At 36.0% G+C, this 15,102-nt stretch overlaps 1 non-coding gene across 1 annotated transcript; it reads left to right on the top strand.

The window, feature by feature from the left end:
* Positions 1 to 13,538: 13,538 nt before the first annotated feature.
* LOC140642084 (U6 spliceosomal RNA) lies at positions 13,539 to 13,645 on the top strand. The gene has a single exon (XR_012038651.1). It is a non-coding gene; the product is annotated as a U6 spliceosomal RNA (small nuclear RNA).
* The last annotated feature ends 1,457 nt before the right edge of the window (positions 13,646 to 15,102 follow it).

The raw sequence follows: 15,102 nt of genomic DNA, 5'->3' as shown, positions 1-15,102 counted from the left end.
CAGCAGTTAACAAGGAAACAAGTTTGAATGGTTAATTCACTGAGACCAATGAGCAGGTGAAGATGAGAAATAGCACAGCAATCTCTAGCAGCAGCATCTTAAAAGATAGCAGGAGTCTTACATACTAAAATAGAGTAAAGAAGAGAGGAGTGCTTAGAAACAATTGGAATTCATGAGAACAAGCCTCAAGTGAGAATCATGAACAGCAAGACAGTTATAGATTCCCTCCTAACAAGATGACCCTTTGTTCCATAATCCTTTGATAGAAAGAAGTCTTACTCAAAACATAATATTCATAATATTAAGAAGTTGTTTTCCAGGGCAACCTTCCCTTTTGTTCAGAAAACACTGTTAAACTGGGCATCTTTTTGGTGCATGAAAGCTCCGGGAGGATGAGACCTGTGACTCACTTCTGTATCCCTGCTGCCTAGCATTTAGCATATGATAGATGTTCTACAAATATTTGATAATCTTAACAGAATTGATCAAAGAATTCCACCTTCTAAACCGATATTGCTCTGTTATTGTGCATCTCCTTCAATCAGATTAAGCTCACAGAGATTTTAAAATAATGTTTGTTTCTTTACCCTCTTTTTTTGTGAACCACTTACAATAGTGTCAAACCTAAATTTACTCTTTAATAAATCATGGTAAATATAATGGATGAAAAAGAATACTTCCTCTGCCAGTAGCATGTTTAGACCTGCTTCGTTCTTTGCTCCTTCACCAAATAGTCTCCAATGAGAGGGGCCCAACAAGACAAAACAAAACAAGCAAAACGAAAGGGGGCATAGACTCCAAAGGCTGGCAAAGTGACCCACTGAAGTCCAGGAAGAAAATATTAGAATTTCTATCTTTATTTATTTTTCATCTCATCCTTCAAAACATCTTAATTCTATGCATGATTTATATGATGTATTAACCCAGTAATACATACAGATAATTTATAAATAAATAAGCATATTTGATGCACAAAGAACTGAGGGCAAAATCAAAAGAGTTTGGAGACCACCAGTAGAATACTGAATTCTTACCATCAAATAAGAATGAAGGAAATATTTATGGAATTTAATATATTTTAATATCTATATTTTTAAATTACTACAATTATTTTCCAAATATTACACTATAATTGTGTGTTAAATAACCTGGTTTGAAGTACTGCTTAGAGACAAAGCATTCAGTCAATAAATAATTTGGGCCAAATATATGTTTACTGATGAATGAATAGGTGAATAAACATTCCACAAAATTGGAAAATGTTGTGATAAACTGAGCTACCAGTCACTTGGTATTTCCCAAGTGTTTTCTTCTATTAGTTCTTAAAGAGCTCCTTGGAAAAAGAGATCCAAGTTCAATTAGTTATTTCACAAATGCTGCATACTACAGTACACTCTTTCAAAGATTCACAGCATAGATGAGTACACTAAAGGCTCTGGGAAATCCTGCAAGGTAGAAACCTCTTTAACTTAGTTTATTCCACCATTTCCCATTTCCATAGTTTATTTGACTACAACATTTCTCCCTCATCCATAATATCTATCAACCACCCATAGGGAATGGTGTTCCTCAGAATGCACATGGTGAAATCCTATTTTAATGGGATTCAATCCAAAAACTGGAGGCTGGTTTGAATATAGAGTCATTCTTATTGGTTGTATATCAAGCTAAAGGACAACTCAAGCCATTGCACATGCAAGTCTTTACTATGAAATGTCATTACTAATGACATGGATTGAGGATATAGCAAAGGATGCTCATTGAATTTCCTACTGATATCTATAAGGATGAACTTCACAAGCATGTTATTTAGACAAATATGCTTTTATCTCAGATATTTAGATAATTTAAGGATACAGAGTCCACTTGTTCTGAAAAGTTAATAGTTTTTATAAAAAGGGGAGAGAGAAAAAGGGGGGAGAGAAAAAGAAGAAAGGACCTAATTAAAGTATTTACTATGTATCAGGCTTTGTGCTAGAAAATGTAGCTCTTTTTTTGAAAACGTAGCTTGTTTTGATGTTTCCAAACAAATGTATTGGCTAGGAATTGTTTTACCAGGAGGTAAGCTGAGAGTCAAAGAGGACTAGTAATGGAGAGAATCCAAGGTGACTATGCAGGTGATCATCCAAATTAGGACACTTTTAAGAATGTTGTATAATTATTCTGGGATGATATTTTTTAGTCAACTTGTTCATTGCCAAAACATCTTACAAAGATATGGGTTTGAATCCAGATATCCCCAAACTATCCTCTTTCCATTACACCTCGTTGCTTGAGATAATAATGTAGTTTAAGTTATAAACAGAATGCTTTTGCAATGTATACATACATCAAATCATGTTGTATACTTTAAATATCTTACAATTTCATCTGTCAATTATAACTCATAAAGCTGAAAAAATAATAGAACACTGCTAGAGAAATCACCCATCAGTCACAAGAAAGAACTTATCAGGACCACTTTAAAAATATTTTTTAAAGATTTTATTTATTTATTTGTGAGAGTGAGAGCACACAAGCAACGGGGAGGAGCAGAGGGAAAGAAAGAAGCAGACTCCCCACTGAACAGGGAGCCCAATGCAGGGCTCAATGTGGAGTTCAATCCCAGGACCCTGAGATCATGACCTGAGCAGAAGGCAGACACTTAAACAACTGAGCCACCCAGGTGCCTCTAAAAATATTTTAACTTCATAGGGGTGCCTGCCTGGCTCAGTAGAGCATATGACTCTTGATCTCAGGGCCATAAGTTGGGTTTGGAGCCTACTTTAAAAAAATTTTAAATATACTTATTTAAGAAAAGGAAAATGGATGATGAAAACATCAAAAGAAATTCTATCCTCCACCAATACAGAATTGCCTTTTAAAATTACTAACATAATGTTAGGCATATCCTAATAGTAATAGCATGTAAAATGGCTGAGAATAATCCTTTATGCTGGTTTAACATCACATAAAATCTTTTTAAAACACTACGTTGCCTTTTTATTTTACTACACATAAGGAAGATGTCAAGAAACTGGAAAAGATCCAAAAATCAACAACTAAAATGGCTTCAAGAGTTGTTACACAGAAGTCATGAGATTTTTTTTTAATAAGTAAATGAGAAGCTATTTAGTCTAGAGTGGAAAGTCTAAGAGATAACTTTAAAATTGCCTTCAAGTGAATTAAAAGCTGATGAAAAGTCTTCATCTCCAAGTGAATAAAGCCAAGAGGGACGGGATTTAATCAAAAACCATGAGACTGAGCTTGTGGAATTGTGTCATGGTGGTGGACTATGAATTTCCACAAGTTACGAAGGAGCCTTTTCCAGAGTCTTTTACATGAGAGAAGCAGCCACCTGCAATGCCTTATTTGATCATTGCTTTTCTTGAAAGTAGAAACAATGATCACCTGATGTCATCCAGGTCCTGATTCCTTGCCTGATTTTCCTGATGCTAACATTTATGTGTGATGTAAATCATCAATCATTCAACATTCCCCACTGACAGCAGTGTAAATTCAAACTCCTTATGATGTCATAAAAATGTTTACTCATACCTCTGCCTACTCTTTCGGCAGAAAAACTTGCCACTCCCTTGCCACTCCTTGTGCTTCTCTCACACTACCCAGAAAACCACAATGAGCACTTCAAAACCACAATGTTCTAATACAGCCCCTTGGCTTATACACATGTTATTTCCTCTGAACAGGATATGCTTTCTTCCTCCCAAGCATCCCATCCTCCACCCTGCCAAGCCCTCAGTCCATCCTAGAAATCATTCTCATTCTCTTAGATAAAACTCAAATGACTTTTCTCTGCTGCTTTAATAGGTGATAAAATCCCTCTTGTCTGCATCCAATCCCAACAGACAAATTCAGTTTCTTCTTTCTGTGCTTTCAAAGTACATTTTTCTCACATTTATTATGGTACATATCACACTATTCTTAAAAGTTCATTTGCCAGGCACCCTGAGTAGACTGTGCACTCTCTGGTGGCACTAGGGTGGGAAAGGATAGGAACAAGACATAGTCTGGCCTAGTTCTTTTTGCTTCTCAGCTACCTAGCATATAGCAGTTGCCAAAATTTTGTGTTAAATCAATGAAGCCATTAATTACCTGTTACATGCAAAGAAATATTCAACATTCAAATTGTTGCTATGGAAACCATATCTGGGGACTTCTATTGGTCTTCAAATTCAATCGATTTAGACTTGTTTTCCAAGTTTCTTCTGAAAGCATTTTTACCTTCAAACGATAGAATCAATAATGCATGTTTAAACGCTCTGGAGCAAACATGTGTGTCTGATCTACTCTGTCAAAACCACCAAAATACCCAGGACTCCAGGGGTAAAAGTAGTGAAGAGCAGATCTGTAAAAAGGTGGTTAGAAACTACAAATTTTCTCATCAAATCTGTTCCAGAAAAAGCTTCTGGGAGACACACAGGAATCCAGATCCCAATTCAGCTTTACTTGTATATGAATAAGGACAGCAGGGTTTTCCATGAGGAGATACAGTGCATAAGAATATTTTATTATTAATACAGACATAAAGCAATATCAGACATCTTAAATACAACTGGTCTCTTGTTGCCATTTGTAAGATGTTTGCTCTTTGATGTAAAGTTAATTTCTCTCTCTACATTTGCAACACTTGTTAAAGCATTTACATTTTGAAGAAAATGAATAAATATGTCAAGTGTAAGGATGCATATTTTAAATGTAGTGTTTACCTCCATAAAACAATATACTTTCAAAATATTTCCTTTTAATTTAAACTTTTACTTTTAATTGCATCCATTTTAGATTAAATTATTCTTAATTGGACACTTCAAAAAACAAGGAGGAATTACATACTTATTCATTTTAATGCTCTGACTTCTTCTGACTCAACATAAGTTATCTTTTTTAAGAGCTAAAAAGTAATAGCTTAAGGTAATCAAATTTTTTCCGGTACAACTAAATCAGCTTTCCTTTTTTCCTCTTCTAAGTTTTTATTTAAATTCCAGTTAGTGAACATACAGCATAATATTAGTTTCAGGTGTAGAATTTTTTTTTATTTTTTATTTTTTTAAAAGATTTTATTTATTTATTCCTGATAGACATAGAGAGAGAGGCAGAGACACAGGCAGAGGGAGATACAGGCTCCATGCAGGGAGCCTGACGTGGGACTCGATCCCAGGACTCCAGGACCAAGCCCTGGGCCAAAGGCAGGCGCTGAACCGCTGAGCCACCCAGGGATCCCCCTTTATTTTTTTTAAAGATTTTATTTATTTACAAGTGTAGAAATCATCACTTACATATAACACTCAGTACTCATCAAACTGACTTCATTTTCTAATAATTCAAGAAACTAGAACTCAGTTCTCTGATATTAGTGCCTCAAAATCTCCAACCTTTCCTTTTTATGGCCACCTTCAGCATTCCTCCTGTCTTTATTTGGCCCAAATTCCTCCTGTCTTTTTTTTTTTTTTAATATTTATTTATTTATTTATTTGACAGGGCGAAAGAGAGAGAGCATGGGGGGAGGGGCACAGGGAGCCGGAGTCTTAAGCAGACTCTGCACTGAGCACCTGCCCCACGCAGGGCTGCATCTCACAGCCGCCTGAGACCACAACCTGAAAAAAAGCATGAGTCGGAGGCTTAACCCACTGCGCCACCCAGGAGCCTCAAGTTCCTCCTGTATTCAAAAACAAGCAGAGAATTATGTCATATTCTGGCTATCTCCCTAGTTCTCTTTGTACTTTTATAGACAACTTTCTCACTCCCTGTAGTTTCTTCCCTCTGTACTTTTCTCTGGAAAACTTAACATAACAAAAAGGGCTTCAATGACCTGACAACTGCTTCTCTCTCTCCCTTCTCCCACCTCCCACCACCATAAAGCTCCTGGTGCTTCTATCACCCTGAACCACTTCAGTTCCGCCAATGTGCCATACTTTTTCTTGCCACCCAAATTTTAACATTCTGTTTCCTCTTCCTGGAATGCTTTCTTCACTTACTCCTTTTTATCATAATTTTAGATAAAATGTGGGTTGAACACTATAATGCAGTTTTTTGGTTACATTTAACCATATTTGTATCTTTGTGTCTTCATATTTGAAGGAAGTTCAGATTTTAGATTTATTTACATTATATTATATCTATAATAGGTGGTATTTTGTTTTTAAAAAGAATGAATTTTGAAATCAATTTGGAAGTAAACAAGAAAATTGAAAAAAAATTGAAACAAAGAGATGGTGAGGGAAGTATAAACCTTCAAGAAAGCAGCAATGAACAAAATAGGGTGCAGCTACCACAAGAAGAAAAATACAGCTAGTGGAATAGAAAGACTAGGTCAGCAAGATCCACCCCAAAAGTAACATCAAACTATGATAAAGAAATCTCCAAAAAGTAAGGTGATAAGGAATATTTACTTAAATATTGAGAGAATAAATGTGAAATATCCACATACTGAAACAAGCTCCAGGTGAGTTTAAGAAGTGAAATGTCAACACTGTACATACAAAACTATCAGGAATCAAACAATGTTTATCAAATATTTAGAAAAATAGTTTTTAGTTTTCAGGCTATAGAAGCCATAAAATAGGAAAGACTGGCAACATAATGAACTAAAATTAAAGAAATAACATTTGACTGAGAAAATATATTTACATCTAATATGGTTATCAATACTTTATAGGAGATGTATTCAAATATATGTGAAATATAAAGGATTAAGACCTCAAAAAATGTATCAGCAAAAATATAAAACTGCTGCAATGGACCAATATTAAACTAACTTATGGAAATATACTCATTCTTATTTGTAAAAGAAAATACTAAATTAAAGAAACAATGAAAAACAAAACTTTTGGCTAAAGATGTTAATGAAAACACAGAAAGCTGGCAAGAATGTTGCTAAATTTATTTTCCAATTGATATTGCTGTGTAACAAATTATCCCCAAATTTAGCAGCATAAATCATTTTATTTTACTCACAGATAAGTTTTTGTGAATTTGGAAAGAGCTCAACAGGGATAGCTGGCCACTGTTCTACCATAACCGGGGACTCAATAGAGAAGACACAGGACCAGAGATGAATCCATAATTGGGGACTAAAACCATCTAACACCTGTTCATGCATGTCTGGCATCTGTCTGGGAGACTGGAAATCTAAGAATACCTTCCAGAATATCTATTATATGTTGCCTTTCCAAGTGGCCTGGCATGCATGCTGTGACATAATAGTCTTAAGATAACCAAACTTTTTTTTTAAGATTTTATTTAATAATTCATAGAGACAGAGAGAGAGAGGCAGAGACACAGGCAGAGGGAGAAGCAGGCATCATACAGAGAGCCTGATGTGGGACTCGATCCAGTGTCTCCAGGATCAGGCTCGGGGCTGCAGGCGGCGCTAAACCGCTGCGCCACCGGGGCTGCCCAATACCCAAACTTCTTATGTAGCAGACAGTTCATGGTGCCAATCATGAGTATTCAGAACACAAAGTGGAAGCTGCCTTTCTTTACCTATCTCAGGAATCATGCAAAGTATCTTCTGCTGTGTTCTATTGGTTATAAGCAAGTCATAAGCCCATCTAGATTCAAGGAGTTGGGGAAGAGGCACCACATCAAGGTTATATTGGAAAAGATCATGTAGAATGGAGAATTCCTTAACAGCCATCTTCGGAAAATGCAATTGGCTCTTACAATACATTCATACATGACTAACATAGCATTGTAAATTTTTACAGTCATTCCGGAAAGCAACAACATCTTTCATTTTAATTCAGTAATCTGACTCCAGGAACTTTATCATAAAGAAAGAACTCAAGAAAAGCAAAAAGTTATCATTAAATGCTGATAATCTATGTTAGAAAAAAAATCACAGGAACTATTCAAATAGCTAAAACGGGCAAATCATTTGGCAATTCTGATGGAAAAATGGAAAATAGTCCTTACAAAGACTACATAAAAATATGGAAATTATATGATGTGACAATGAATAAAGTAAAAAAAATGAAATACAGAACAGAATAGAAGCATTAGCAGAAACAATTTTTTAAGAATAATTGACTATGAACTAGTACATTGCTCTTTGAGGGGTTAGGATCACCAGATCTCTTAGGTCAGACTGTCCACATTTCTACCTTTCTATAAAAGGCTGAAACCAAGGTAGATTTTCCTAGTATCCTGGAGAGATACTTTCTTTTTTTGAGTGACAGGACTACCCAAGGAGATACCACTAGAGTAGCAAAAAGCAAATAAAGAGACATCCTAGTCTGCATTCAGTAAGATCTACGGACTTATCCTTAGCAAGAACATTTGCTTTAGGAATTAATGCATTAACATAAGTGAGATAGAGGCCCAAGTGAAAATAAACCTGGGACATTTGCATTTAGGAGTCTATCTGTATGAAAGGTTCATACTATTCATATGCCTCCAAAATAGGATTTTTTTCTACTTATTCCCACATCTGCAAGTTTGGGGAACAGCTCGTAGCTTGCACAGAAAAACTCTCTCTGGAAATGTTCTAGCCAGATTCAAGATTCAACTCAAGTAAACTTCAGTTGGAAGTGACTCTAGGCCAGATTTATTCTATCCTTCTTAAAGTATTATCTCACCTTTTAGTGTTGCCTTATTGGAACTATATTAGATACTCTTGTATAATAATCTGCATCCTATAGCTTGTACTGGGTGATTTTATTCTGCTTATTCTCTAGTCCTTATCCTTCTACCCAGATGGTAAGTTTCATGTGCATATATATAATGCCTTATACTTTTCTTGTATCCTTTCTCTATGCCACACATATTTGGTACTAAGGACACAGCAGGTGTGTAATCACTGATCCATCATTAAAATATTTAGTTTTATGTCATCAAGATTAGCTATATTCAGCACATATCACTCTCTTAATGTTATTGTGCTTCCGAATACCAGACCCCAATGATTTCCCAGTCATACTGAGGTAAATGCAATTAGGTATAGACAAGTCAAGGAAAAACTAAAAGAATAGGCATGTTACAGCAGAAAGAACCCTGAATGATATAGCAAATATGTAAAAGTCCTCAGCAATGCTAGGAAGAAACACATATTTGATGACAAGGAAACAAGATTCATGAACACATCAGCCACTATACTGTGTTTATTGATATTAAAGCATTAAGTTGTAGTCATTATCTGGCATAAACTCTCACCTCTTAACTTCATTAAATATGACCCCAAGTAGATAGGTATAATCTTTAAAAGGTAACTATAAGAGATGCAGGTTGAGTGTCTATGCCCATGCTCAGCTTTAAAATTTTTTAAAGATTTTATTTATTTATTTTGGAGGGAGATAGTGTGAGTGAGGGAGGAAAAGAGGGATAGAGAGAATTCTAAGCAGACTCTGCACTGAGTGTAGATAACAACTCGGGGCTTGATTCCGGGACCCTGAGATCATGACCTAAGCCAAAATGGAAAATCAGTTGCTGAACCAAATGAGCCACCTAGGAGCCCATCAGTTTTAGAATTTGACTCCAATTTTCAGCTAAGACTTATGAAATCTATCCTAGTTGTGTGAGTCAGAATGATACCATGAAATATTAGTAGATGAGTTTCTCCTGCATTATTTTTTTTTCATTTATTATGATAAAAAACTCTCAACATAATATCTACACCCTTAACAATCCCCTTGACTATCAGTACAATGTTGTGTAGCAGATCTCTAGAGTTTATGCATCTTCCTTAACTGAAACTTTATGCATGTGGATTAGTAATTCCCCATTTCTCCCTTCCCCAATCCTCTGACAACCAACATTCCATGCTTTGATGCTGCATATATGTGAAATAATGAAGTGTGTCTTTCTATGACTAGCTTATTCCATTCATACTGTCACATATTGCAGAATTTTTTAAGGGTGAATAATACCCCCATTATATATTTACAATATATTTCCTTTAATCATTCATTTGCTAAAGGACATTTAGGTTGTTTCCACAACTTGGCTATTGTGAATAGTGCTGCAATGAACATGGGAGTAATAATATTGCTCAAGATCCTGATTTCAAGTCTTTTGGATAAATATCCAGAAGTGGTATTACTGAATCATACAGTAGTTCTATTTTTAATTTTTGAGGAAACTCCATACTGCTTTGCATAGTGGCTGTACCAATTTACATTCCCACCAACAGTGCACAAGTGTTCCAACTTCTCCTCATGCTTGTCAATACTTGTCTTTCTGTTTTTATAATAACCATCCTGACAAGTCTGAGGTGATATCTCATTGTAGTTTTGATTTGTATTTCCCTGATGATTAATGATGTTGATAATTTTTCACATAATGTTGATCATTTGTACATATTCTTTGGGGAAATGTCTATTCAAATCCTTAGCCCATTTTTTAATGGAGTTACAATTTTGGTTTGGGGGTTTGTTTTGTTTGCTACTGAGTTATAGAAGTTCCTAATACATTTTGGATACTACTGCCTTATAGATATATAGTTTGCAAATATTTTCTCCCACTCCATAGGTTGGCTTTTCACTCTGTTAATTGTTTCTTTTGTTGTATGGAAGTTTTTTATTCTGATGTAGTCCTACTTGTTTGTTTTGGTTTTGTTGCCTGTGTCTTTTGGTGTCATTTCCAAGAAATTGTCAAGAAGCCTTTCCTATATATTTTCTTCTAGGAGTTTTGGAGCTCCAAACCTTACATACCTGCACTTTTCCCTTAATGATGACTTTCCTATTTAAACCACAAGACTGGAGCCCCCACTGTTCATGGAGGGTATGTCATAAAGGAACATAAAAGAACAGAGAACAAGGATGGCAAATTCTAGACTTTTACACCTACCAGATATTAGATAGAAAATTCAAGGATGAATTCTTATAGATCCAAATTATAGAGGAAATTATCTTCTGTTTATCCACACTAAATAAAAATCCTATTAAAAAGATCCCAGGAGTTTGAGAGGATAATGATATAACAGTTCAATAGAAATGGTTAAGCACGAACGGGGATGGCTTAGAAAGAAGAGCAGTATGAGGACATACTGCTGCTAGATTCATGCAGGAGATCTTGCTTCATGTTCCCACCTGTAGGTGAGCTCCAAGGCATCAGAGAATTATTATTATTATCAGAGAATTAACCACCTCCAGAAGGGTTTTGAGAATAGAGGGTACTTAAGCCTGGTTTTCTATTTGGTTGCTCTGGAAGCTGGCAAGTACTACAGGGAGTGTCCATGTCACTCTGGCCTTGAAGTTGTACAGAGAAGCTGTATAAAGTGCTTTGGCACAATGAGCAGTTTGACAGGACACTGGAAGCAGCCAAATATTTTCACTAGACAGAGTCAAGTGGATATAGTTCTCTGTGAAAGTGAACCAATAGGCTAAGAAGACACCACAGAAATAGCAAGAGTTTGGATGCTGTATTAATTTCCTAAAGCTCATACAACAACGTCCTACAACCCTAGTGGCTTAAAACAACAGAAATTTATTCTTTCAAATTTCTGGAGACTTGAAATCCAAGATCAAGGTGTCACAGGGCTATCGTCTCTCGAAGCCTCTAGGGGAGAATCTGTACCATGCCTTTCTCTCAGCTTCTGGTGTCATCACCAATCCTTGGCATTCCTTGGCTTACAGCCATGTAACTCCAATCTTCACCTGCACTGACACAGCCTTCTCCTCTTCTGTCTCACATTGTCTGCCTATAACAAGACACGAGTCATACAGAATCAGGAGTCCACTCTACTTTCGTATGACCCATCCTAATTAACTACAGCTGCACCTTATTTCTAAATAAGGTCACACTCTGAGGTACTAGGGGTTGGAACTCCAAACATATCTTTTTTGGAAAACATACTTTAACCTATAACAGATACTCTAGAAGATCCCAGTGAAAAGGTATAGCCATGACCAAGGACCAGTTAGGATTGCAGTGTCTTGTACCTACCCACTCAGAAAAAAATGAAGAAACATGACCCAGAACTGATCTCTTTCTCAACTCCCATGCTCCTTAGATTGATTCTTGAAAAAGGATAGAAGTTAGAGAGGAAAATCCTGAATTAAGTGAGTTTGAAACAGAGATGCCTGGGTTTATCTTAAATTGATTAAGACTTTTATTGTTGCCATCAGGCATTATGAAGATTCCAAAGACAAAACTAAATGGAGATGGCAAAAAATATATGTCATATTTCTGGCACACCTGAAAATAAACATCATAATAGTTATAAATCTATTTTGTAACAATCCTTGATGGAGGAGAGATGTTAGTCTTCTTTAACTAAATTTGATAAAGGCCACAAAGGATTAAAACTAGCTAATGTAATGAAAACTACATACAAACAATTTACTTAAACTGCAAATAACAAGGTAGTTCTTATATTATTTTCTAATCTCATTTTACTAAAGATTTTATGGCCTTCAATGCCTAGTGTGATTATGAAAACTTCTCCTCTGGTCCTTTGCTTTCATTGTTCAGTTTCTGCTTCGTCAGTTTTCTCAGGATCCCCCAAAATTCACTTTCTTTTATTAAAATATTTTTATTTATTTATTTCGAGAGACAGTGTGCAAGTGGGGGGAGGGACAGAGAGAGGAGGAGAGAACCTCCAATAGACTCCCTGCTGAGCATGGAGCCCAATGTGGGGCTCCATTCTAGGACCCTGAGATCAAGACCTGAGCCAAAATCACAAGTCAGCTGCTTAATCAACCAAACTACCCAGGTGCCCTCCAAAGTTCACTTTCAACAATATACACCATCAAGAATCTACTTTGAAATAGTATCATTTTATTTATTATTAAGGAGAAATACTCTTATCAAACTTTAGACACAAATGTCTGTCTTCCAATATGCTCTGAAAAATGCTTGCCGCAAGTCCTATGAACCCACCGGTGGCATAGCTCTGTGCTCAGCATGCACCAATCAATCCTTCTAGCTAAGCAACTCATAGTACAGGGGTAAGACATGACTTTATAAACCAATGGTCTTCCTTTGAATGTCAGCTCTGCCACTGACTAACTGTATGACCTTGGGCACCTTTCTCTGCCTCTGTTTCCTTACTCAAAAATCATGTCTAGCCAAGAAGGTTGTTACGTAAATTAATTAGATGTGTTAATATGTATAAAGTCAGAGTCAATTTAAATAGTAAGCACTCAGTGCTTACTATTATTAAACATATAAAGAGTTCTTTCAAGTCAATAAGAAAAAGGCAATCTAAAATAGGTCAAAGAATAGGCAAATCACAAAAGAGGAAATGTAAATGGTCAGCAAACAATGAAAATATAGGACTTCAATTGGTAAAAAGGGAAATGCAAATTAAAGGAAGATACTATTTTGCCTATTGGATGACAATGTAAGAGTTTGATTACCAGCAGTGTTAATGAGAACCTAGAGAAACTGGCACTCTCATTTATTATTGGTAAAAGTCTGCATTTTGATAATATTTTGGAAATTAAGAGAGTACTTTTTCTAATATGCATACTCCCTGAATGAGTATTTTCATTTCTAGGATTCTAACCAACAGGGGGGAAAAAAAGAAAGAAAAAGAAAAATCAGCAATGTCTAATACTCTCAAAGTCTTATCCAAAAATACATATAAAAGGTTGTTAATAGTGCTCACTTCAGCAGCACATATGCTAAAATTGGAACAATACAGAGAAGATTAGCATGGCCCCTGTGCAAGGGTGACCCAAAAATTCGTGAGCTTTTCCATATTTAAATAAGTAAATCAATAGGGTGCCTGGGTAGCTCAGTCAGTTAGGCCTCTGCCTCTACACTCAGTTCAAGATCTCCAGTCCTGGAATGGGGCCCTTCTTGCTCAATGGGGAGTCAGCCTATCCATCTCCCTCTGTCTACCCCCACCCCACTCCCACCAACCCCCATTCATGCTCTGTCTCTGTCTCTCTCTCAAATAAATAAAATATTTTTTAAAAAATAACCAAATAAACAAATAAAAGGTTGCTAATAACACCCTCCATAAACAACTAGAATGTCCATATATAGGAAAACAGTTGCCCAAATCATGATATACTAATATGAAACACTCATCAGCTATTAAAAGAACAAGATAGGGACGCCAGAGTGGTTCAGTTGTTTAAGTGACCAACTCTTGATTTCAGCTCAGGACATGAACCTCAGGGTCCTGGGATTAAGCCATGCATTGGGCTCTGTGCTCAGCAAGTAGTCTGCTTCTCTCCCTCTCCCTCTTCCTCTGCCACTCCCTCTGCTCTCTCTCGCTCTCTCTCGCTCTCTGTCTCTCTCAAATAAATAAATCTTTTCTGAAAAGATTTAATTAGGGAGACCTGAGTGGCTCAGCAGTTGAGGGTCTTCCTTCGGCCCAGGGAGTGGTCCTGGAGTCTCAGAATCAAGCCTCACATTGGAATCCCTGCATGGAGCCTGCTTTTCTCTCTGCCTATGTCTCTGCCTCTGTCTCTGTGTCTCTCGTGAATCAATAAAAATATTTTTAAATAAAAAAATAAAGGTTTAATTTAAAAAGAAGAACATAGATCATTACGCACTAACTTAGGACTAGGCTCACAACATACTACTAAGCAAAAATAGCAGATGCGGTAAGGGCTCCGTGCTGCTTTATTTTCAGTATCTATTTGAACATACTTTTATTTCTGTTAACAAAGGAAATAGTAGTTTACAGTGGAGATTGTACATTAGAGATTGAGATTAGAAAGAGAGAGAGACTATCAATTTCACTTTCAACTACATATTGTTTGGATTGGTACAATAAGCAGGTACTATTACTATATTTCAGGCAATTGAAAAAATTATAAAGAATGGAGGAAAAAGAGAAAAATTAATTTGTAGTAAAAGACAAAAATTAGTGACTATCTAGATACCTTTCTCAGGGTACACTCAAAAACTGTTCATAGTTACATATGAAAATGTTTCCAAATATGTCTAATAAGAGGAAGTAATTCTTACACACAAATTATAGAGTTCTTTAAAAAGTTTAGTGCCAGGTTAAAACCCTTTATGCTCACTATATCTATCAGCAAAGGGCTACATATCACCATGGTACAATGGAAATGGAAAACATACGCAGCCAAAAATTGGAAATGTAGTCAGGTTTTCTCTCCCTAAGAGGAAAAAGAAAAATTTAATTTTCTGAACATTTATAACAGGCCTTGGGGTAAATTCTAAAATGCAGCCTAAAGTAGAAGA

Source organism: Canis lupus, chromosome 10 (assembly GCF_048164855.1).
Source record: "Canis lupus baileyi chromosome 10, mCanLup2.hap1, whole genome shotgun sequence".
Lineage (NCBI taxonomy): Eukaryota > Metazoa > Chordata > Mammalia > Carnivora > Canidae > Canis > Canis lupus.
This window is presented reverse-complemented; position numbering and strand designations above follow the sequence as displayed.